Below are 10,178 nucleotides of genomic sequence, written 5' to 3'. Positions count from 1 at the left end.
CAATTCTTTTAAAATAATTTCAGCTATACTACGTAGAATTGAAAATTTAAAGTTCTATTAGTACATAGATCAAATAAGTTTTCCTAAAATTTTAAATGTATCACATACCTATTAAATAGGTTCAAAAACTTATTAGACACAAAGATTAAAAGTTCAAAGACTATACTTGTCGTATAAATGACCTCCACGCTCGACTGTTTTGATGACCGTTTAGCTATCTTTTCATATTAGTTTTAGTATATAGTATCCTCCATGGTTCACTTTCTAGTTTGGAAGAAAATCAAAACAAACTTTAAATATTTCTAATTCAGAAAACAAGTCTGCTCTGCTCCACAAACAATACATATTGATAATTTCTTAGTGACATCATTTTTATTATACAAAAAACTTCTTTTATTATACAAACTCTATACATAATTTCAACAGAAATCTAAGTCACATTTGATAAATGGCAGCACAACATAAAATCATGGCATACAAACTTCCCCACGAACTATCAGCATAAGTACGTACCAAGTACAAGTATAAGAGAACAGTGTATAATACCTATCATCAAGGAAGGGCAGCCAATTTCTGAAGTCATGTGATTACAGAGAAGATATCTACTTACCATATGATAACCCGAACCCGAAAGGGAATAATGAATCCTGCAAATTATTTTCAGCATGGACTGGGAGTTGCTCGACCGTTTTAAACCATGTAACGGGTAATCGGCCAGAGAAATTGTAATCTCCAAAGATAACATCAGTGATTCCATCCCCTTCACTTCCAGGAAGCCAAGCAGCAACGAGAGCTTCAACATTCTCTATAACTGTTGGCTCTAAAACTAGAGGTCTTCCAGATATTAGAATTACCAATGTGGGGATTTTGCCAGCAACTGCTTTTACAATCTCATTTCCATTGAAGGGTATGATAAGCTTGGAGTCGTCGCCAGCAGATTCGGCGTATGGACTTTCACCAATAGCCACAATAGCAAAAGATATATCTTGATCATCTAAAGTGACTGCTGATGGATTTTGCTCATATATTACTTTTGTTTGGTCTCCTACTGCTTCTTTGATTGCATCTAAGATGGTATTACCTAACAAAGGTAACAATCACTTAAAAGTTCTAACAACTCAAGCTAACTAGCATATACCTTTAACCAAGAGATCAAAGATTCGAGTTCTCTTAACCCGTATGTTGTATTAAGTATTAGAAAAATATATACAAAAAAGAGGACTCTGATTGAGAAGATTCATTAAGTTATTTACCAATTGTGGTTCTGCCTGTCGACCCATTCCAGGAAATTGTCCACCCTCCACACTGATATCCAAGATCATCAGCATGAGAACCAGCTACAAGAATCTTCTTGGCTTTCCTGTCTAATGGAAGAAAGGGTTTCATAGGATCTTTTCCGTTTCTCAAAAGAACCAATGACTTACGAACCGCTTCTCTCACTAGATCTCGGTGAATCTGAAGGGAAGATGATGTTTATTAAAGTTCAAGGCTCAATAAAGTGCAATAATCAGCAAAGCCTTAAACACAAGACACAAACAAGGGTGTAGAGTGCCAACATGAACTCTGCTCAACTAACATCTATTTGTTACCGAGGACAAGAGGTTCCGGGTTCAAATCCTCCACCCCAAGTTGTACTTAATAAGACATTTGAAAAAGAAAAAGGTCTTTATTTCGGAAAACTTGTACAGATGGTCTCTTTTCAGGACCCAAAAGAAATTTGGCCTAGATTTGAAAAACACTCCAAATCTATTTCGAAAAACTTGTATAGATAACCTCTTTTGAGAACCGAAATGAAATTTGGTCTAGGTTTTAAAAACACTCAAACAACCTTTGCTTGTGTCGGTTATGTGTGAAAGCATTGGTTTCATCTCCAAACCGCGTGAGGGCCTGACACTCGAAACACATTTTTGTTTCTTCCTCTCGCTCCTCATTCCTTCCTCTTGTTCTTTATCGGGCACAACTGCAATTTTCTTCTTTGATCTTTTCCCTTCGTTCAAATTCTTCCTCTCACTCCCTTTTCTTGATTGTGATTCTTAGGAAGAAGAAGATGACGACGATGCAAGAAAAAGTGTAGCAAAAACAATGTAAAAGAAGAGAGGAAAGAACCCAAAGCAAGAGGAATGATCGAGAATTCGTGGAGTGCTAGATAATTTCTAGCACGCCTAACGTACATAACAAATATGCCATTTTTAATGTTTTTGAAACTCAGGTCAGATACCATTTGGGCCCCTAAAGAAGGGTCATCTGTACAATTTCTCCTTTATTTTGTGTGCCCTCCTCGTCTTTATGTTTCACAAGTAGAGAGTAAGAAAAGTTACGAGTTTACCACAGACGTGGGAAACTTGCCTTGCAACCGACGACATCTATCAATGATCTATCACTGAAAGGATGTTCAAAAAGACCAGCAACAAACTTCACTCTCAATATCCGTTCAACAGCATCATCAATCCGAGCGATTGGAATCTCCCCAGATTCAACCAATGATAGCAAGTCTTTGATAAATTCTTCATATCTAAAGGGCACCATAACCTTGCAGATGAATATCATCCTTTAAATGTATAACTCAAACAACCAATAAAAAAAGACAAATTTGTTGTTTAGGCCTTTAAATCCACCATGTCTATTCCAGCATTAACTGCGGTACAAATGCACGAACGATAGTTTGAGCCTCTTGGATTACTAAGCCGATCAAGTGCTTCCCAATCAGAAATTACAAACCCCTTCAACAAGTACAATACCAACACAATGTTACAACCATTTTCCATAATAGAAAGCTAAAAAGAACTTTGAGGATCACTACAAATTCATGAATACTCTAAGCAGATTTTGTACCCTTCTCACTCTTACGTCACATATCTATATTAGCTGTGAAACATAGACACTGATATGAGATACCATAAGCTGATATAGCAGATACATCAATTTCTAAAAATACTACCTTAAGTTACAAATAAATCGAGGATATGTTTTTTAATATAAAAAAATCTAAGATGTACGCAAATTTAACATAAAGATACTAAATATAATTCAATTAAAACATAAAAGTTAATGAGACAATATAAAAGACGGGACTAGAGATATTGAAATACATAGAAAAGCTTGGTGGCACATTGGAGTTGGATCATTAGAGAAGGAGAAGAAGAAGATTAGAGGAAGATCAAGTAAGAAAAACAAAAAAAAAAAACTTCTTTGTTGAATTGTTTGAAGATAATTTATTTTTGCATTACTTTATGTGGAGTTGGGCTTTTGAAGATGAAGATTATTTGATTCTAGAGTTTGATTTCTTTTATCTTTTTTTTTTAGCTTTGGGTCAAGACAGTGTAGAAGGGAACAATACTTACATATTCGACATGTAAAATAAACCATGATATGGAAAAGTGGATATTTAAATACGTATCTAGGAAGTATATATGACCATGAGAGTATCAGCATATGATACGTATTTGTCTCACATGAAATACTTGTACTTCAAAGTTCATTAGTTTTTAAGTTTTTTGATCGATCAGTAATTTGAAAGTTTAGAATGAAGTAACGTATAGATTGAAAAGCAAATTTGAGTTTGTCAAGTGTACCTTGAACCCAAGCTTTTCTTTTAGAACTTGTGTAAGCAGAAAATGGTGAGCATGAAGGGGATTTCCATTCCAGCTGGAATAAGATGCCATAACAGTTGAAACTCCTTGAGCAATACAGTCCAAGTAAGGAGCCATATGGATCCTTTCCAATTCATCATAAGAATCAATAATGGTATTTCCTTCATTCAAACCTTTATCAGTTCCTCCATCTCCAACAAAATGTTTTGCACATGCAATTACATTATTTCTGAGGTAAAATAGAAAGAAACAATAATCATTAAGAACAATCGTATTCAAAAACAAAAATATGTTCATGCTGACTAATCCTAATTGCCATCATTATAAGTGGAGCCAATGAGTCACAAATACAAATAGGATAGGTTACGATAACATGTCAAATTGTCAATTTCTAAAAGAACTATGATAATGGTACATTGAGGATACATTATTTTTAATTAAAAAATCTAGTATATATGAAAACTAGACAAAAAGATACCAAATGCAATACACTAAAAAGCATAAAATGTGAAATATAAGTGTGATAGATAAATGAAGAACTTCTTTAGTTGAATTGATGAAAACATTGAGTTATTTTTTGCATTACCCCGTGGGTACTCAAGCATGGAAAAGTAAGATTAGATGATTCAAGGATTTTGTTTTTATTTGTTTTTTCCTCCCATTTAATTTTAGATCGGGAAATATCAAATGACTGTTTTTCTTTTGAAGGTCGCAATGCATCCCCTTCATATATATAGAACAAAGGACACACGATAAGAACAGATACGCCAAATACATATGCGTCAAATTGAATACAAATTGAATACTAGATACATATTTAGAAAACACGTAAAAGTATTGATATCTAATGGGTATGTGAGATAAACTTTTGTTTTAATTACCTTCCAGCTACAAATGGATAGCCTTTTGGGTATCCTTTAGGTGGCTTCCCCTGCAACCCTTCAACTAAAGAAGTCATTTTTCGAACAACTTCAGTATCTTCACTATAACTCTCATAGCACCTTCCCCATCTTGGATCTCTTGATACCTAACATAATCATTTGTACTTTTAATTGAAAACATTTTCCACTTTGATAACACATATACAAACGGAAGAATAAATTTATAATAAAATGAAAAAAAATCAATAGACCATTCTCCAAATAGATGATTTCTCGTAACACAGATAGTAGTTTATAGTGGTCTATCGGATCCATCATAGATATACTATGATGTTTTACTATATTTTATGAATATTTTGATTTATTTTGCTATAATTAAAGAAATGATCCTTACATATACGGGGTGTTTCAAAATTTGTTTACTGGTTACATAATTCATGAATGATCAGATGTGGTTAAAGATATTCTCGCACAAAGGATTTTTATTTGAAACAATTTTTTAAGGTCTATTATATTTCTTGGTTGGTTTTATTGGTTTGAAAGCTTATTAAAGGCCTTTTTTTGTGCTATTTTTCAAATTGTTTTTGCAAGATTCGCGACTTTGAAGGCATTCAGGCGTATTATTCTACAACTGTAATCACCACCTAAGAAGTATGGACATATCAGTTTGGATAACGTGTCGGACACGTAAACACTCTGATACTTGCTGGACACCTATTGGACATTTGCTGGTGGAACAAATGTATTAGAAATGCATAGAATACTAGTTTAGTAAACTAAAAAGACACATATATGACAATAATAATAAATTTTGAATATGGACTACATCAAATTAAGTTTTTTAAGCATATAAATTCACCAATTCGTTTACTATAAAAATGATATATATATATATATATATAGGGAAATTATATTGGGTGGCACAATAAAAATCCAATTTTGCAAATATACAACTTTTTAATTTTGGTTGATATTTCTAATTTTATTCTTTTTATTATTCCAAAATTGCCCTTCTTTGGTGTTTTTTCTTCCTCTTTCGATTTTCTTTATTGTTCTCCTTCATTTTTCGTTTTCTTCTTCTCTTCTCTATCGTTCTTCTTCACCATTTCTCCTATTCACCTACTTCTCTTCTCCTCGTCTTCTTCTGTCTCTTCTCCACTGTTCTTCTCCACCGTCCTTCTCTTCTCTCTTCAGTTTCATTCTTTTAGATTTCTCCCTCTTCGTCGGCTTCTCTTTTTTTTTATCATCTTCTCCTCGCCTTCTTCTCCTATTCTCTTCATTTTTTCTTCAGGGAAAACAAGAATTATGTATGTATTTCTTCCCCTTTTTTGAAGCTCTAATATTATTTCTGTAAATTGCTCATATATTATTTATTAAAATTAGGGCTATGATTAATTCTTCCTCATCTCTTTTATTTGTTCATAATATCTTTTATTGAAAGGAACTTTGTAGATCAGTTTGGTTTTATTTAGTTACGTTCGGTTCTATTTTTTTTTAATTTGTATCAGTTTTTTATATCAACGGTATGATATACTTATATTATATGTATTAGTTGACTGATATACTTACTACGTGTTTTTTATTTTTCCAAAATTGTTGCAGTTTATTGTAGTTATGGTTAAATTGACAGTAATTGTTTTTCAAAGTGGTCAATGGGATGAGCAACATTACTACGTGGATTACAAAACAAATTGTGTTTTGGTTGATGGAGCGATATCATCATTTGATTCTTTTGTGAACTTGATTCATACTGAAATTCAGGTTGAGTCATGTATTGAATTTTCAGTTTTAATTTGTTGACTATAGGCGATAATGATGTTCAACATGTTATTAAGATTGTAAACATACCATAACAATTGTATCAACAATACATAAAGTATATCGTGCTTAGTGCATCAGGTGTATTTAATTAATTGAGTGTATCAACAGTGTGTATCAACAACATATCAAGTGTTTCAAACTAATAATATGTATCAACGAAGTTTAGCAAGTGATTAAGTGTATTAAATCTATCAAGTATATCAGCAAACAATAACAAGTGTATCAACGATATATAACATGTATCAATGATATATAGAGTGTATCATTCTTAGTGCATCAAAGTGTATTTAATTGATTGAGTATATCAACAGTTGAGCAACTGTATCAACAACATATCAAGTATATCAAACTAATAATATGTATCAATAAAGTTTAGCAAGTGATTAAGTGTATTAAATCTATCGAGTGTATCAAGAAACGATAACAAATGTATCAACGATATATAAAGTGTATCATTCTTAGTGCTTCAAGTGTATTTCATTGATTGAGTGTATCAACAACATATCAAGTGTTTTAAACTAATAATATGTATCAGTGAAGTATTAGAGAGTAAAAAAAAGTGTACAAGCAGTACATCAAATCAGGTGTATCGACGGTATATTGGTGTATCAACGGTATATATTGGTGTATCAGCCGTTTATATTGGTGTATCAACCGTATATATTGGTGTATCAGTAATGACTGAAGGGTAACTTCGTAATTTCGTAATTTTAAAATGCGGGTTGGGCTTCAATTTTGCTATTTTTGCAAATGTAAAAATGATGTGCTATGGGTCTAATTTATGATACTATAATTGTCATATTTGCAAGAGCCTCATATATATTAAAAGTGAGTATTTTAATAAATGTGTCCTTGTTGTGTTGTGTCATAGACTTTTAAAATATGGTGTGTCGTCGTGTCCCTATCGTGTTGTATTCGTGTATCGTATCTGTGTCCGTGCTTCTTAGATCACCACTCTTGTTTAGTTAAATACTATCTCTACTCTCTGATTATCTATTGTCATAACTATTTCAAAATTCTTAATAGTATTTACTATCACTCCATCTTTTTATTATTCACATACCTCCTTTTTTTTTTCTTTGTAGCATAGTCGTTTACTATTTTCATCTTAAACTATAATATCCCCTTTATGTTTATTCTCGAATGCCTTTGTTTTTCCTATTTAGTTATTTGTTTTACTGTCAAATGCGTGCTCTTTATTATTATTATCATTATTTTGTACATGTGGTTTGAGCATTAGTCTCAGGTCATTACATACGTACATACATATATATATATTTTTCTTCTGTTATATATGTATATAGATACAAAAACACACACATGCATATTATAGAATTATATGAGGTGAATACTTACAGCAAGACAAGGGGCAAATGCATAGTGAACACCACTGGCTCTAACTTCAAGAGCTGTTACTCTCCCAATCCTTCTAACCAATTTACCATCTCTATAATAAGAAATTAATAACAATAATAAATATATCTTATCTTGCAACTTACAATCATGTATTTTTTATTATGAAAAATGAACTTGTGATAAAATACATAAATTAATTGACATTATATTCTTTCATATTTCAATATGACAAATGATTTTTTTTATCCTTTAATCATATATAATTTTAAGAAATAAAAATATATAATTTGCAATTTAAACTATTGAAATTAAATAACTTGTAAGATTCATATTTTAAATATCAACATACAAATAATCTAAAAATAATACGTCAAATTTGGTCATTATGGTTAATTCACAACATGTCTAGTTTAATTGTCAAATTTTAGTTACTTTTCTTTTAACATAGCCTTAGAATAAAAAATCATCGAAAGGGAACATTTTAGGAGAAGCATTTAGTTAGAGCATCAGTGGTCATCCCAAATCGCATAAATATAGCTGTCATCTAGTCCATCACTTATCACATAAAGATAAAATAATAACTTAACTTTTTTGAATATAGTCAATTTTTTCTACAATCCTTCGTGTTTATTGCATAGAGATAGGTGTAATCTTAACTTTTCTTCCTAGATAAGATGAACCAATTAAGTGCAACCAATCACTTTACTCTTTCTTAATTCTTTCTTCATCCCTAGAGACTTCATTTAGTACTTTTCAAAATCTAACTAAAAATATAATTAGGAAGAGCAATATATGATCTAGAACTAGTTTTATCTTTGTGTAGTTCATTATAATCACACAATAACGAAGTCAATTCTTTTTTGTTAATGTGACAAACTATGATTAGAGAATTGATACGTACGTTTTTTCTTTTTTGTTTTTTGGTTTAAATAATTTGGGTCTCATCCATATGAAGAGTCTTTATTTATTAACCTGGTGGCACCAAGGCCAACATTATGAGGAAAAATGGTAGCACCATAGACATTGTTGTTGCCATGAACAGCATCGATCCCTTATATAAATGGAATTCCAAGACGTGACTGAAGCGCCAAAGACTGGAAGCCGTCAACCATGTCCGCCCAATCCGACGACAAAGCTTTGTCAAAAGGTAGGCTTCCTCCGCCGTTGAGAACGCTCCCTGCAAATTAAGGCTCCGTTAACCGATTTGTGATTCGTAATAAATGTTAAGGTAAGATTTTATGGATGGATCAACAATAGTGACTTGAATTAGGAACATAATTGGATTGCTTTTTGAATCTTATTTACTTAGAACTATGAATTTGTCATTACCGTTATCGTTTGTTACTGTTACTATTATAATGGCAACGATAAAGATAATAAAGAAAATGTGACATATTCGTGCTTTTCATATTGTTGTAACAACAATATTTATAATGGTAAAGTTAGTGAGTTCACGTAATTTTCAACTACAACCGAATTGAGCATCTTTAGTTCCTCAATTAGATTGCCCAATGATCCTACGAAATAGATTACGGATAACGCAAATAAACAACAATAAATGTACTTAATTGAGGCTCACTTTTTTAGATTACCATTGATGGATTACATTCAAATATCGTCTAAATCCAACAACCATGAACCACGAACAATCGAGCAAAGAAATTGAAGAACTCTTAAATTTAAACTAATAGATAAGACAACTTTAGTATCATATCATTTAACACTCGTCTCGACCTTCATCTGATAATAGAATACTATAGAGTATAAAATTCTAACAAGTCCGTTAACTAAAATAACGATAATAATCACTTAAGAGGTCGAAAGTTTAATCTCGGGGCATACACTTGTTATAATTATACTCAACGAAAAAAGATATGGAATTTGAGTGGGAATTAAGTACCGATGGCCAAATCAGTCAGGGCAGAAGGAGTGACCACAGAGCGTTCAATTTGGGTCATTTGGCCGATTTTTTCCCTCAAACTCATCCTCGAGAGAAGATCTTTAATCCGATCTTCAATAGCTGCTCCAGCATTTCTATACGGACAATCGCTTTTGCCCTCCATTTCTTTTCCTTTTCCTATTTTCATCCAACGCATACATTTCTCCTAAATGATCAAGCAAATATATAGACAGCCGTTATTACTCAACCCAATATTTTAAGTCGACTTCCACGGCTAAGTCTCTATTTTACAATTTTTTTTCAATTTTTGGAGGGTAACATACAAAACCTGAGGAGATGGTTCTCGTTGTCATCACCAATGGAATCGACCTTCTGACTCAGCAACAACTGGCCAATGATATCGATCTCTTATTAAATGGAAAAAATACTTAAGAGATAGATCGATTGTAGTTTCAAGGATTGAATTGAGTTGATAATTATTATAAAAAAGAATAATTAGGAGAGTCAACACAAATTGAAAAACGTGAGATAACACGCATTACGAAATAATAAACTTTTTTAATGGTTGGTGCATCCAAATAGTCCCACCTTAATTTCTCGTCGTTGTCAATCTCCTAGTGTTTGTTTGTC

The 10,178-nt window shown here is 32.1% G+C and overlaps 1 pseudogene; it reads right to left on the bottom strand.

Annotated features, from left to right (window-relative positions):
* Positions 1-344: 344 nt before the first annotated feature.
* Positions 345-10,122, bottom strand: LOC107990298 (uncharacterized; annotated as a pseudogene).
* Positions 10,123-10,178: the final 56 nt, after the last annotated feature.

Source organism: Cucumis melo, chromosome 12 (assembly GCF_025177605.1).
Source record: "Cucumis melo cultivar AY chromosome 12, USDA_Cmelo_AY_1.0, whole genome shotgun sequence".
In the NCBI taxonomy this organism is placed as follows: Eukaryota; Viridiplantae; Streptophyta; class Magnoliopsida; order Cucurbitales; family Cucurbitaceae; genus Cucumis; species Cucumis melo.
Note: the sequence above shows the minus strand (reverse complement) of the source record. Positions and strands in the feature narration are given on the sequence as shown.